Raw genomic sequence first — 16,086 nt, forward strand, 5'->3', positions numbered from 1 at the left:
ACACTACACACTGCCTCCTGCACAATGCACACTGCCTCCTGCACAATGCACACTGCCTCCTGCACACTGTACACTGCCTCCTGCACACTGCACACTGGGATTCTAAGCATTCACCACCAAGTCCACTTAATGCAGTGCTGTGGAGCAAACCTAAAGGCCACCATGCATGTAGGACAAGCACACTACCTATCAGCTGACCTACATTCCCAGCCCTGAATAGAACTTTTCTGCTTGCTTCTCTAGATTTTCTTTTTTTTTAAGTAATGCTTTATTTATTTTTATTTTATTATTTTATGTCTATGGCTATTTTGCTTGCATGCATGCCTGTGGAGCATGTACATGCAGGGCCCACTGAAGTCAGAAAACGGCATTGGATCCCCTGGAACTGGAGTTAGAGACGGTTGTGAGCTGGCAAATAGGTGCTGGGAATTGAACTCAGGACCTCTGCAAGAGCAGCAAGTGCTCTTAACCACTGAGCTATCTCTCCAGCCTCATTTCTCTATATGTTCACCCTGTTCTAATAAACATCCCATCACTACATTCTATATATTTATAATATTTTAAATTTTAACTTTGAGAACTTTACATTTCTGGAGCTACAGAGATGGCTCAATAATTAAGAGGGGTGCTGCTCTTGCAGGGGACCTGAGTTGAGTTCCAAGCACATTTCACAGGCACATGTAACTCCAGCAACAGAGATTTGAAGGCTCTGGCCTCCACAAGCAACTGCACTCATGTGCACATACCAACCCCCAACACAATTAAAAGTAAATCTTAAAAAAATTTACACTCTCACCTGATTTATTCTTAGACTAGTATGAAGCAGTGCAAATAAATATTACAGACTTACTTTGGAAAATGAAGTCATAAAGTCACAGATTAGCCAGGATGCTTTGCCCAGTTACAGTTCTATAGGGGAAACATTGGTTCTGTACCAGCCCAGTCACTCTAAATGGTTTCTTTCATAAACATTTTATGAGATAGCATAGTTCATTAAAGGTTCCAAGGAACCACAGCTGTCACCAGAAACAGACCAATGACAGGACACTCGTAACAGACTAAGTGAGGGCTCTGAATTTGTATCAACTGCTTCCTGTCTTTATTGAGCATAGCCACTTACTGTGCCATGACTCTTGGTACACACTGACCTATGGCTGGTCTTCCCTGGCTGTGGAGTCTATGATCAACATCTTCTCTCTATCTTGGCTTCCAACTGCAACCTCATCCTGTCTGCAAAGGTGCAGACACCCTTAGTGCTGCTCTTCAGCTGCCCAAGGTCCCCAGCACAGTGTCCCCACATCTACCTCTGAGGTAGCTAGGCCTTCAGAGACTATCTTACTGGTGTTTCATAATTCTCCCAGCTACATAAGATGGTTACAGGGAACCCATTTCTAAACAAGTTTCTGGGTGACTGTCTTAGTTGGAGTTTACTATTTCTGTTATTAAAAACCATGACCAAAGCGACTTGCATAGGAAAAGGTTTGTTTCACTCAGAGTTCCTGAAAATAGTTCATCACCAAAAGCAGTGAGAACAGGAATTCACACAGGGTAGCACCCTGGAGACAGGAGCTGATGCAGAGGCTGTGGAGGGGTGCTGATGACTGGTTTGCCCTTATGGCTTGCTCAGTCTGCTTTCTGGTAGCACCCAGGAAACACCAGTCCAGGGTGATAGAGCCAGCCACAATGGGTTGAACCCTTCAGCATCAATCATTAATCAAGAAAATGCCCTACAGGCTTGCCTGCCGCCCTACTTTACGAAGGCATTTCCTCAATCAGGGGTCCCGCCTCTCCAATGACTCTGGCTTGTGTAAAGTTGACATAAAACTAGTCAGCACAGTGGCAGACAACCAAAACTAACAACAAACAAACATAACTTTGATATACATTTTGATGTGAGTTTTTAAAGCTTCAGCACAATGGAATTTCAAGAAAGTAAATTGTAAGACAGATACTCCCAGATGCTTGGAAGGCTGAGATAGAGGAAGCATGCCTTGAGTCTGGGATTTCAGGGCTAGCCTGGATGACACGTGGCTATCCTGCCTCTTAAAAAATGAAATAGAAGAGAGAGGAGGGAAGGAGAGGGGAAGAGGGAAGAGGATGGAAGAGGGAAGAGGAGAAGAAGAGAAGAAGAGGGAAAAGGAGGGGAAAATAGAGGAAGGGGAGGGAAAAGAGAGGAAGAGGAGAGGAAGAGGAGGGGAAAAGAGAGGAAGAGAAGAGGAAGAGGAGGGGGAAAGGAGGAAAGGAAGAGGGAAGAGGATGGAAGAAGCTGAAAGTAAGAAATAACATGTCTGAAAGAAGATATACATACCATCATGTTATCTATCTTCAGCGACTTCAAACGCATCACCCTGTTAGCTACTCTGCTATAAAGAAACCCCTCTGCTGAGTAGTACAGGCCAAGGCTAACCGCTGGCGCTCATGGCTTTCTGTCTAGCACCATGCTTCTTTTGTCTGGAAGTTCCTTCCTAAAACTGTTCTAGTCTAAGTATTACAAATGCTGTTTGGAAAGCCTAGATTAAAATGAGACGATTATTTGAATAAATAATATTTCTCAAAATATAATTTTAGGCCTGGAACAATGGCCCAGTCATGCGAAGCTGAGCTTGGATCTCAGCACCCTCATAAGAGCCAACCATGGTGGTGCCCGTCTATAGTCATAGTTTTAGGGGCTAGGAAACAGGTGGATTCTTGGGGCTCACTGGTCAGCCAGTATAGCCAATCAATAAGCTCCAAGTTCAGTGAGAGACTCTCCTCAAAAATAAAATAATATAATAATAATAATAATACTAAGGTAGAAGGCAACTGAGAAAAAAACTTGACATCTGGCCCACTCCTAAGCAATAATATAATTAATGCATGATTCTCATTTAAATGAAATTTTGTTGATTTGTTGGATGATTGGTTAATTGATTTTTTTTTTTTCTGAATTGGGATCTCATTATGATCCTTCTGCCTTGGTTCCCCAGAATTAGGGATTACAGGTACACATCAACGGACCTAACTTAACCGTTTACTGATAACTTGTGTCCCTTCATACGCCCTGGGACGCCAATTCTGAAGACTCAGGAACCACGGACTTCTTTCTGCTTCCTGATTTTGGTGATGTTTTGTAGCATTGTTCAGCTACTGCCCAGGGTTCTCTTGTAACCCTAGGTTCTAGCAATCCTCCTGCCTCAGGCTACTGAGTATCCAAGGCTACATGTATATCCCACTATACGAAGCACTTCAGGAGTTGTATCTTGAATATGCTGTTGACGTGTTAACGCTAGGTCAGAAACACTACAACAAAATCAGAAAAGGGGAAAACAGGACGCCATTGCAGGCATGTTTATCAGGTCGCCATTCGCCACGCGTGTTCATCACGCCATCCAGAATATGGTCAGCTCTGTGATGGTCACTGAAAAATATGCATCCTTGGTATTCACAGCAAAGTAATGTTTGCTAACTTACTGGAAGATATCTAGAAAACACCCTAAAACAAGAAAACATAAAAATACGACAAATGCCAAAGTTTGCTTTTTGTTTTTATCTGGGGGGTTTTGAGATGGGATCTGTGATGGTTTGAAAAGGCCTGGCCCATGGAGTGAGTGGCACTATGAGGAGGTGTGGCCTTGTTGGAGTGAGTGTGTCCTCAGTGGAGTAGGCGGGCCTAGTTGGAGGAAGTGTGTCACTGTGGGAGTAGACTTTGAGACCCTCCTCCTAGCTGCCTGGAGACAGTCTTCTCCTGTTTCCCTTCACAGCAAAATGTAGACCTCTCAGCAGTTCCAGCACTGTGCTTCTTTCCATGATGATAACGGACTGAACCTCTGAATAGAGAGCCAGCCCCAATTAAATGTTTTCCTTTATGAGTTGCCTTGCTCACGGTGTCTCTTCACAGCAATGGAAACCCTAAGACAGGACCTCAGACAGGGTCTTGTGTAGCCCAGCTAGTCTTCTGATTTCTCCTCCAAAATACTATGATTGTATGCACACGTGACCACGTCAGGCATGCAAGCCGTGTGCTGACTGGTTTTATGTCAACTTGACTCAAGCTAGAGTTGCTTGAGTCTCCTTTAGCTTCTGTGACTCTAGCTTATACCTCCGTAATGTGGGCCTATAGACAAGGCTGGAGGGCATTTTTTTAATTAGTAATTGATGAGGGAGGTCCCGGGCCATTGTGGGTGGAGCCATCCCTGGGCTGGGGTCCTGGCTTCTATAAGAAAGCAGGCTGAGCAAGCCATGAGGAGCAAGCCAACAAGCAGCATCCCTCCATGGCCTCTGCATCAGCTCCTGCCTCCAGGTCCCTGCTCTGCTTGAGTTCCTGTCCTGACTTCCTTTGATGATGAACAGTGATGTGGAAGTGTGAGCCGAATTAACCCTTTCCTCCCCAATTTGCTTTTGGTTTCCATCACAGCAACAGAAACCCAAACTAAGACAAGTTTTCTTTGTTTTTCACCTGGGCTTTCGTAGATTTTAAAATATTTAAACACATTTAGGACTGATTATATATTTTTCATTCATCAGTTCCCTTAACTGAACTGTTTATGCTTTTTATTGTTGCTTCTGTGGTGTAACAGGACCTCACTCCTTAGGCCAGACTGGTCCGGAAAGCCCACAAGACCCCCCAAATTCTAAAGATCATAGCCACAGACCAACTTGCTTCCTCTTATTTTGAGAGAAGTCTCATGTAACTGAGGGTAATCTTGAACTCCTCAACTCTGCCTCTACCTGCCAAGTGCCTGGGAGCACTCCTCTGCCAGGCTTCCGGCTGTGTTTCCTTGATAAACAGATCACGGGTCACTCTACGAAGCAGCAGTTTACTGAAAACACAAGGGGAAAGGGAAAACTTGTACACATTAAGCATATGATAATTTTAAAAGAAAAAGAACATCAACCTGAGGTCATTCAGCATAAGAACAAATAACCCTATGTTCCTTATAGATTCCTATCATTTTAATGTCTTAGGACAGTAAGAGTATTCCTATGTGCATGTTCCAGAGTTGTCAGTATGTTGGATTATTCTTTCGACCCTGTTTACAACAAAATATAAAATACATTTTTAGAAAATTTCATATTTAATGACTATAATTTTCAAATGTTGGCAGGTAGTGAATTACAGCTTGAGTTACCAGATAGTGAATTATGGCTTGAGTTACCAGGAAAGTCAAAAGGACATTACAGATTAAACTCAGTGCAGCGATTTCCAGTGAGACAGTGACCATGTAAAATTCACCGCATCACCTCTCACGTGGTTTCCTCTCACTCATCAATCTGTCTGACAGCACCGAACCTGCCCTCCTCCAAAACAAGAGCCAGGATGACCATGCATAAGCAACCCGCAACAGCTCAAAACTAGTAAGTCATTAACAATGATTTTGAAATCAATTTTCATTTTATCATTTCTTTCTTCGGTCTAATATCTTTTGGGAAGAAATATGATAATGAGATAACAGCCCAGTGAGGTGGTGCACAACTTTAATCCTGGTACCCGAGAGGCAGAGGCAGGGGGATCTCAAGGCCAGCCTGGTCTACAGAGTGAGTTACAGGACAGCCAATAATAATAATAATAATAATAATAATACAGAAAGGATCATGACGTGATCGTTCCTCAACTAAAGCAAACGTTTCTGAGGAGAGAGGCTCCATGCAGCTCAGGCTGCTCTCACGGGCGCACCAGAGAGCAGGAGTCTTTAAATTCCTGATCCGCCTGCCTCTACCTTCAGAATGCTAGAATTACAGGTGTGTGTCACCATGCCAGGTTGATAGTGCCCTAGGAACCCAGCCCAGGGCTGCCTGCACGCTGGGCAAGCGCTCCACTGCAGCACAGTGACCAGCAGGGAACGCAGACCCGACCTCAGTCACGCTGCAGCACAGTGACCAGCAGGGAACACAGACTTGACCTCAGTCATACTGCAGCACAGTGACCAGCAGACCCGACCTCAGTCACACTGCAGCACAGTGACCAGCAGGGAACGCAGACCCGACCTCAGTCACGCTGCAGCACAGTGACCAGCAGGGAACGCAGACCCGACCTCAGTCACGCTGCAGCACAGTGACCAGCAGGGAACGCAGATCGGACCTCAGTCACACTGCAGCACAGTGACCAGCAGACCCGACCTCAGTCACACTGCAGCACAGCGACCAGCATCACACCAGCACAGCAGCTGCACACACCACTAGGACAGGATAGAAATAAACCCAACTTATAACCACCTGATATTCACCAAGATACAAAAGACACACGTTGGGGGAAAAACAGCCTTCTCAGCAATGGTGCTGGGAGCACTGGATTTCCACACGTGACAAATCACACTGAACTCTTATCTGACATCCCACACAAAACTCGACTCAAGGTGAATCAAAGGTCTTGGGAAAATGCCTGAAACTTATAGGGGAAAAGATCAAGACATGGAATCAGCAAGTGCCTTCCGAGAGGGACTCTAATGGCTGACAAAGAATCCAGAAGCTGACAGTGTCATCCCCCACCATGACATGATCAGTGAAGAAGAGATTATTTGCCAGTCACGTACTGGGCATCTAGAGCCTGCAAATAACTCAAAAATAAATACCAAATGAATCAAATCCTGAATGAACAAGCAGTTTCCAGGAGAACTAGACAAGAAGTATTTGAAAGCCCTTAACCACTGTGAAACGGCAAATTCCATCCTTCCCATGGAAGAATGGCTACCACTGAAAACAAGTGACTGAGAATACTGGTGAGGGCACAGGTTCAGGGATCCTTACACATGGATGTTGGGGATACAGACTGGAACACCTCTGATGGAAATCAATACAGAGACACCTCAAAATAACTAAGGTAGGGCCTGGAGAGATGGTTCTGTGGTTAAGAGCACTGGCTGCTCTTCCCCAGGACAAGGGTTCAATTTCCAGCACCCACACAGCAGCTCACAGGTGTCCATAACTCTAGTTCTAGAGAATCCAACACCATCATCTGGCCTTTGCAAAAGACACCAGGCAAGAGGCACATGTACATACAAGTAGGAAAACATCCGAACACATAAGCACATTTAAAAAAAAAACTAAAATTATAACTACCTAGTTGTCAAGAAGGCTCAGTGGGTAAAGGCATTTGCCACTGACCCTGATGGCTTGAGTTCAGTTCCCAGGACCCACCCACAGGATGGAAGAAGAGAACCAACTCCCACAAGTTGTTCTCTGGCCTCTGTAAACACATGATCTCTCTCTCTTTCTCTCCCCCCCTCCACATACAAACACGAAAGAAAGAAAAAAAGAAAGGAAGAGATAAGAAAGAAAGAAAGAAAGAAAGAAAGAAAGAAAGAAAGAAAGAAGAAAGGAGGAGGAAAGAAGGGAGGGAGGGAAGAGGGGGAGAGGAAGGGAGGAGAGACGGAAGGAAGGAAGGAAGGAAGGAAGGAAGGAAGGAAGGAAGGAAGGAAGGAAGGGAGGAAGGGAGGGAGGGAGGGAGGAATTTAAAATAGCCTCTATGTGATCATATACAGTACTTCTGGCTATATTCCCAAAATCCACCCGACCCACAGATGCCAGTACATGTATGTTTATTACCAACTACTTCCAACAATGCCATACATAACCACCAAGACAGTCCGGCTACCAATGCTTGCACACAGTTATAAAGAAGAATAAGGTTGGTTCATCCACAGGAAATTTGACAAAACTGGAAATCACCATGTTAAGTGCAAATGAACCTGACAAGAGAAAGATGGAGCACTGAATATTTTCTCTTATATACAGAACCTAAGCTCTGTATGCCATGAAAGGCAAAGTGAGACTATTTGGGGGTGTGGGAACTAAGAACAGTAAAGGTAGAAATGCATTTATGAAGGTGTCATGATGTGACCCAGGATTTTGTACACTGACTAGAAATATTAAGAAAAGGAAAATAGTGTATTTTCACTTTCCTTAAAACATTAGGCACAGCAGAATAAACAGCTATTTATCAATGAAAAGCTATAATGCAACAAATGGTTTTCCTTTTATCTTACTATATTCTGCTTTGTTAGGCTTGGTTATACGTCCTGGAAGCCTGCTCTTTTCTAATGAGAGACAGAAACCCAGTGACTGTGAATGGGAGAGGAGGAAGCCGGAGGAGCAGACAGAGAGGAATTATACTGTATGAGAAAAGAATCTATGTTTAATAAAATGGGGGATTAAAAATAAATTAAATAAGAAAAGAAAATTTGGGATTATAATAAAGTTATTCAGGGTGTCCAACAAGCTTCTCTGTGATTTTCCTCCCATCCACCACCTTTCCAGGTTTACTCAAATCTGAATATTGAGCGTTTGGAGAGGATGTATCCAGACTTGGTGAGTTTCACAATGTCTTCTGGCTCCCACTTCCTCTGGGCTGGTCCTCCAGATGTGAGCTGTCCCTGCTTCATCTGGGCTGGTCCTCCAGATGTGAACTGTCCCACAACTTGGCCTTGTCTTAATAATATATGCACTTCTACAAGTCTCAGCCACGTGATATAAATCAGAAACATCACCAGTATTGCTGAACACAGCACAGGAGCATTTGTGACCCTGGTTTACAGGACCAGATATGTGCTAAATAAAACTTCAAATTGAGAGGTACCTATCAGCAGGTGGCAAGTGTGACTAAAGTTAGTGTACTCTCTCTAGAAATACTGTTTATTTCTAGAGAAAGGTATGGTAAAGGGTGCGATTTTATATTTTTTCCTTAAACTATGTGCAAAAAGGACATAGTGCTGAAAAATCACAAAGAATACTAATAGACTAATCGGAAGGACAAAAGACACCAGAAGTGGACCAACCTACAGAGTTCAGCCATGTGAGAATGTGAAAATTCTTAGCTGCTGAACCCTTACAGGGGGTGAAGAAAGAACAGGACAAATGGGCCCCATGGATCCTGAAAACGTGGGTTAAATGAAATAATCTTGAGTTTTCAATAAAACAACATGGTTTTAGCACAACAATGAGAGAGAAGTCTTACTGTCGAGGCAGACGCTGTTATTAACAACACATGCATTTGCTGTAGAAGCCGGAGGTGACAGGGCCAGTCAGAACTCCAGGCTCTCCCCTGCTCCTCCTGTATTCTCCATGGCAGATCATCATGGCTGCTGGTGCCTTCTTCAAGCTGGGTCAGCTAAACCCTGTAGCCTCTCACACTGGCATATTGACCGGCTCCTCCTGAACAGCAAAGGTGCCAACACAGACTTCCTCACCTCTATAAAGCCTGTAAAACTATCCCCCAAATGCTCCAACACTCCTAAATCTTGTTTAGGTGACCACTTCCTACCAACTATACACGATCAAAGACGCTGAGGGCTGGGGCTGGGGAGACTCCTCAGTGGGTCAGGGGCTGTACGGCACCAAGAATGGGGACCTGAGTTCAGACCCCTGCACCGACCTCTTAGCTAAGTGACTGCATGCACGTGAGTAACCCCAGTGATGGCTGAACCCCAAAACCTTGTAGTCCAATCAGTCTATCCCAATCCGTGAAAGGCTGGGTCTGCAAACACCTTGACATAGCGAGGCGGAGCTCACTGGCCTCATGTCTCCCCGAGGATTTATGTACAATTAAGGGTTGGGGGTGGAGACATTATTCTCATGGACATGTTGACTTAAACAATCTAATGAGACTCTCAGGGTCACACACACAAAAATTGCAGACACAGAAAGGAGGTGCAGATGGGAAGAGGAAAGGGACTGTCAGGAGTTGAAGGGGGACAGGTAAGGAAAAAAGGCAAGGAGAGCTATGGTTGAAATACATTACATATACACAGAAGGTGGAACAATGAAGGTCACTGTTATGAATAGTTAATCTATGCTAACAGAGCATTAAAACATAAGGCAATCAGTGATTGAGAAAGACACCTGACATATGACTCTGCATGTGTCACACCACACGTACACACCCACACAGACATGTGCACATACACAACACATATATACACATATACCGCACAGATAAAACAAACTCCGGGGACTGAAGAGAATAAAGATTTAATATGGACGTTCACATTCGTGGCACTGACACACTGATATCTTGTGATCAGCACTGAATGTGAAACAAGTCACTTCACTGTTTCCCTTTCTCAACAGAGGTGACGGTCACGTGAGATAAGACTGTTCATCAGCAATGTGTGTCGCAGTGACACCTACCACATGCACATCAGTATGAAGCTGCCGTCCCATGGGCATGACTGTGTTTTTAATAGGTGTGCTGTTCAGATTATCCTTTTAGTGACTTAGGCTCACTTCTCTGTAATATGGCATTCTCAGAAGGTTCAAACATGCACAGAGATAATCTTGTAAACTAGGTGTAAACTAGGTACTCCCTGTAACTAGCAAGTCAAAGAATCTTACGAAGTCATCCATAAGTGCATGCATTCATTCAAACATTCATTCATTCAGCTCTTCTTCACTGCCTACCTCTCAGAGATGGGCCTAGTAGGAGCTGAAGTACCGAGCCAGCACCGTGGTTTACACAGTGACCAAGGTGTGGTCAGAGGAGGGCGTGGCCCATGATGCCCAGCAACAGAACTGTCAAAGCTCCACGATGAAACCAAAGACCAGGACGAGTTAATACGAGGAAACTCAGCAGGTAGAGGCAGGCAGAACTCTGTAAGGTCCAGGCCAGCAAATGAGATCCTATCAAAAGAGGTGGAGGAAGAGGAAGAGGAGGGGGCAAGAGGAGGAGGAGGAGGAGCAGGAGGAAGAAAAACAGGAGAATGAGGAATAGGAGGAGGAGCAAGGGAACGGGAGAGTAGGAAGGACAGGAAGGAAATTCTAAACATAGAATAGAAACTAGTGAGTGATATCCAGCTAGACTGCCCAGTGTGGTTGTGCTACAGTGAAATTGCAGTGAGGACATACTGCATGCCAAGCATTCTTGTAAGAGCCAGGTGCCATTCCCACTAACATAGCCAAGACCTCCTAAGGTGACGTCACTGGTCACAGAGCTGCTCTGGAGCACAGCCGGATCCTCACCACTGTCCAGCTTCAGGGTGTGCTCATCAGTAGAGAATTCACAGTACAGCCATTTGTTTCCAGGTTCTTCCTTTTTAACAAGACTAATTGCAAGTTGCAGCTGTATGGTAGAAGCTGCAGTTTGATACAATACAACGGGGGAGAACTTATGTGAATGATGAATGGGCACCACTAAGAACCCCGGCCTCTGGGCAAGGAAGAAAGCAAATGACCAGTCATATCATGTCTTCTGTAATATCCTGACCCTGTCCATCTCGGGATGTGCTTACTCCACTGTGTTCCTCCCCCAGAGCATGGAGAGAGGTCAGGACTTTAACAAGGTCAGCGGTGTAAGCATAGATGTATGTTTTCAGCAATTACTTGATAGGGATAAGAAGAAGAAACCAGAGAGAAAAGAGGCTAAAAACTGGAAAGTCATTAGGATGCCATTTACAATAGATCCAGGATGATAAACTCTATGAGGACAGACTTAAGAGATTAAATGACTCCCAGGAACACAGGTCAAGGGAGCTGCCAGCATCAGAGCCTAGGTCTCCAGGCTGCAGGGACCATGAAAGGAGATCCACAGAAGACTCCTAATGTGACCTGACACCACTAGATAAGCCAAGTCCCAAGATGAGTGACAGTGACATCAACTGCGACGAACCCAGAAGTGACTAGGAAGAGACACCATGACCGTGGCAACTCTTACAAAGGAAAACATTCAGCTGGGGTTGATTTACACTTTCAGAGGTTCAGTCCATAATTACCATGGTGGGGAGAATGGCAGAGTACAGGCAGACATGGTGCTGGCGAAGAAACTGTGAGTTCTACATCGTTTTTTTCTTTTTTTGTTTTAATATTTACCAAAGTTTAGTTACTGTAAATTTTATTTTTTATTGGATATTTTATTTACATTTCAGATGTGATCGCCTTTCCCCATTTCCCCCCACCGGGAACCCCCTATCCCATCCCCCTCCTCCTGCTTCTATGAGGATGTGCCCCCACCCACCTACCCACTCCCACCTCCCTACCCTCGAATTCCCCCACACTGGGGCATCCAGCCTTCATGGGACCAAGGACCTTCTCTCCCACCTATGCCAACAAGGCCATCCTCCTCTACATAGACATGTTGATTTGAAGGCCACTAGAAGACTGACATCACACACGTTCCCGGTCTCTCTCTCTGTCTCTGTCTCTGTCTCTGTCTCTCTCTCTCTCCCTCTCTCTCTCTCTGTCCCTCCCTCCCTCCCTCCCTCCCTCTCTCTCTCTCTCTCTCTTCTCTCTCTCTCTCTCTCTCTCTCTCTCTCTCTCTCTCTCTCTCTGGCAGCTAGCTAGGAGAAGGATCTCTAAGGCCACTCTCTCCATCAAGGCTATACCTACCCCAACAACCCAACAAGGCCACACCTCCTAATAGCAGCACTCCTGGTGGGCCAAGTATTCAAACGCACTAATCAATGGGGCCATGTCTATTCAAAAGACCGCACTAGGTAATAAATACTAAAACACTAAATATAAAGCACAGCTGTATTAAAACTTGAAATTAACATAAATACTTCATCACAGAGACAGAGTAGGGAAGGATCTGTGACAAATCCTTTCATAAAAGTCATGACATTGAAAGAAGCAGATCTACGGGGTGTGATCCTTCAAATGAGCTTCCCAGGGGAACTCCATCAGAGAAGCAGTAAGAAGCAAGGTACTGACCGGGGGGAGGCAGAAGAGAAAGCAAGTAAGAACGACATACCAGAAGAAGAATGGAAACATCACAAGGACGCTCATTGCTCTGTGTGCTTAAATAAACCAGATAAGTAAAGCCTGATTCGTGTTTTATTAAGGTACCAACTATAACAAGATAAACACATCATAAGACTCTCAAATTACATAATTAATGTAGCTTATGTGACACATTCCTATTAATAATCATTTATTATGCGTGAACAGTAAAATGACACTAGACAAGCAATGGGGAAATCCAATCAGAGGGGCTTCCTGACGTACACACTGGAGTCTTATTGACACAGTGCTATCTAACACTAATCCTTGGATTTGGAAGGCAGAAATCTCTTCAGAGTGGTAAACAAACGCGTTCCTCCGAGACTGGTGGTATGATTACTATCACTTCGGCAAATACAAGATAAAAACAATTAAAAAGAAGAAAAACAGGGCACAGGGCACTGCAAGGCCAATTAGGCTGCATAAACCAAACAAGCACAATACTGGAGGGAGTTCGGGTACTGAGCCCAGTACCTCATCTTAAACGTGTCTGTCTTAATCATGACTTCCAGGGAGATTTTTGTGGAGAGTGGCTGCCCCCTTTCTGATGTTGTCTGTAAAGGTTGAGAGCCAATAACAAGATATTCGGGGACACTTTAATGTTCTACAAGAGTCAGACATAGGAATGGACTGAAGAATCAGGTGTAAGGACACAGCAGCAGCTACTTACTCTTATGTAAAATAAACACTTTTTGAGCATCTGTATTATTCTTGGAAACAAAAGAGATGTAGTCCCTGGGCTTAAGGAGCTACACCTCTACAAAGAGGCCAGATAAACACCTAAGTTTACAAGGAGAAAGAAAAGATCCCAGCCAACAAAATGAAGTCAGCCCCAAAAGCCAGAATCTCTTTATAGTCTGAGGCAGAGACTGTAGATGCTTACAGTTCCCAGGTAGCTTAAATCTCTGTGCTCCTCCAAGAGGAGAGGGTTTGAGGGATGGACACAGCGTCCTGGTAATGGTCCTTGAAGTGGAAGAAGAAAGCTCAAGTAAGACCTGGCTTCATCCTGTTATGACACCCCCAACGCACACACACACACACACACACACACACACACACACACGGTATCACCCCCAGTAAGTCAAATCCCTTTTCTGCACCAGTCCCCTTATTTTTGAAATTCAAGTAACACACCCTTTCCTTACTAGATAAGAACTGAACAAATGCAAACCAACCAGAGGTGCCTGGCATACAGCAGGTGCCTAAGAAATGCTGGGGGCTACCTGAATGATGTAAAATATCATTTCAGCCACAACACCAGGACAACTATTCATAATCCTACATTTTTAATTAAAACAATTAATTAGTGTGTGATTGGTAAAAAGAAAAACCTGCTCGTATTTAATATATAAAATATGACGAGTCTGGAAATAAGTAGACACCGATGCATCTTGCTTTGGGGGAAGCTGCTTAACTCTCGGTGAGAGATCTATTATGTTTGGAAGTCCCACTGAGACTCATCCTGGCCTGTGGGGTGGGGGTGGGGTGGGGTGGGTGGCCTGGTGTGGACCTGAGGAATCCTGTTGGAAGGCTCCTTTGTGAGAAGATAATCAGAGCCTAATAGAATACTGCATACTCACACATTCATAAACTTTGTCTTGAGTATTTAATCTATCGAGTTTAATAGTGTAAATCGGAGGAAATCATTCCCCTTCAGTCAATGTGGCCCCAGCTCCATGTTCAGTTAGAAACAAAGAAATCTGGACATGATAGTTACTCTTTTACCAGTGAACCCAGAAACCCAGAATTCTAAAAAGCCCAAACTAGTAGTGAGGGACAAGACCCCAAGATACCCAGCCACCAATCAGCCCTAGCCCTAAAGTCCAGTCGGGAAGGCGGCTGGCAGTACAATCTGTGGACGCTCTCCCTAGCTGTGTTGAGATCACACCAATACAGCACCACTCTTTATGTGGTGTGTGAATAGTCTTCATGGATCAGTTTGGTAAAGCACCTGATGTGCGACTGTACCACTACAAATGCGTTCCCAGACGCAGCCAGAAATCATGGCAATGGTACTATCCTTTGAGCATTCTGGTATGACTAAGAAAATAAACGGAGTCTGATAACGGTTTAATGGTGCCTACTGGAGTTGAATAGCGTCTTTCCCAAGGTACCTTTCACTTTCAGTGTACAAAAACTGCTCTCAAGCTAACAACAGATAATCACACAGAATCAGACAGCTCGGCTTCTATGAGCTCTCCAGATTGATATCCGGATGCTTACACCATGATGCCTTATGATCGTGAATACAGAAAATAAACACAGTCTCTGGTATAACCATCTAAGCGTCACAGCGTGAGTAAATACTGCAGTGGATCCTAACACTTGAAACAGAATCTTCCAGAGTCCAGAAATCCACCTGGCTGCCAAGAATAATACTTCCGTGGTTCAAGCAATACCAGTACCCAGAGGGGTTTTCAGTGACATAACCATATGAGTTACTACATGTTGGGTAAAATAGAAAAAGCAGGCATTTGTGGACGCACAGTTTGCAGAGATCTCTAAACTACTCAGGAAGATTAAACAAATGGAGAAGATTCTCGGACTATGCAGCATCTGTTTAAGATGTTTGATTATATGGGGTTCTCATGTGTTCTCATGGGAGTGGGAGGCAGCACACAAATCTCTTATAACAGTCTTGTTGAATGAAGCCCTATGATGAGAACTGAACTAATATGTGAGTGACTGTGGCTTTGGGCTGAGGTAGAAAGAACTGCCACTGGATAAAATCGAATCAATTAGATACCAAAGAAAACCTTTGCATTCGTCGGGCTATAATGAAGTGCGGTTTGCTCGGCTCCCTGGCAGTCAAACCAGCGCCGTGTTGTCTCAGTACTTCGCACATGATTTCTATTTCAGCTCTGATGTCAAACTCGGCATCGCACATCGTGGCACAAAGAAAGAACCAGTTTAGCTAGTTGAGTGAAACACCAGACAGCTGCTAGCAGAGACAGGTCACGGCTGGGGAGGGGCACGGCACATTCAGTTCGCTGTGTTTTCCTTCAGAAGAATGTCAATAAAAACCATGGCCAAATGAGGTATTGAAGGGAAAGTCCTGCTATGCTGTAAACCGCTGGCTTAACCTAAGAGTGGCAGTCAGGCAAGTTTGCAAAGGGGAACCCTGGCCAAACACACGGGGCTGCCAAGAACTTGAAGAAAGCTGTCTCTCTCCCTCGGTCTCCCTAGGAAGGGACGGGTCCCACATTTAGAAACGTTATTTCGGGGACCAATAGCAATTTATTTTGATAGAACCACTGGATGTTTTTCCTCCGGTTCTCAACAAAGGAGCCATATTAGGAAATAATCTTGCAAAAAGCAAAGTACGCCCTCCCCCTTGCCCACGATCGATGCACACACGCGGCGCACAATGGCCGGCGCGCCCGCACTCACCCACGCGGCCGC

General features: G+C 44.7%; 1 protein-coding gene across 1 annotated transcript in view; it reads right to left on the reverse strand.

Annotated features, from left to right (window-relative positions):
• Nucleotides 1-16,086, reverse strand: part of LOC114629401 (tetratricopeptide repeat protein 28-like) — a 249,740-nt gene that overhangs the window by 233,147 nt on the left and 507 nt on the right. The gene's annotated exons all lie outside the window — the stretch shown is intronic.

The sequence above is a fragment of the Grammomys surdaster genome, unplaced genomic scaffold, assembly GCF_004785775.1.
Source record: "Grammomys surdaster isolate TR1022 unplaced genomic scaffold, NIH_TR_1.0 309, whole genome shotgun sequence".
NCBI lineage: Eukaryota > Metazoa > Chordata > Mammalia > Rodentia > Muridae > Grammomys > Grammomys surdaster.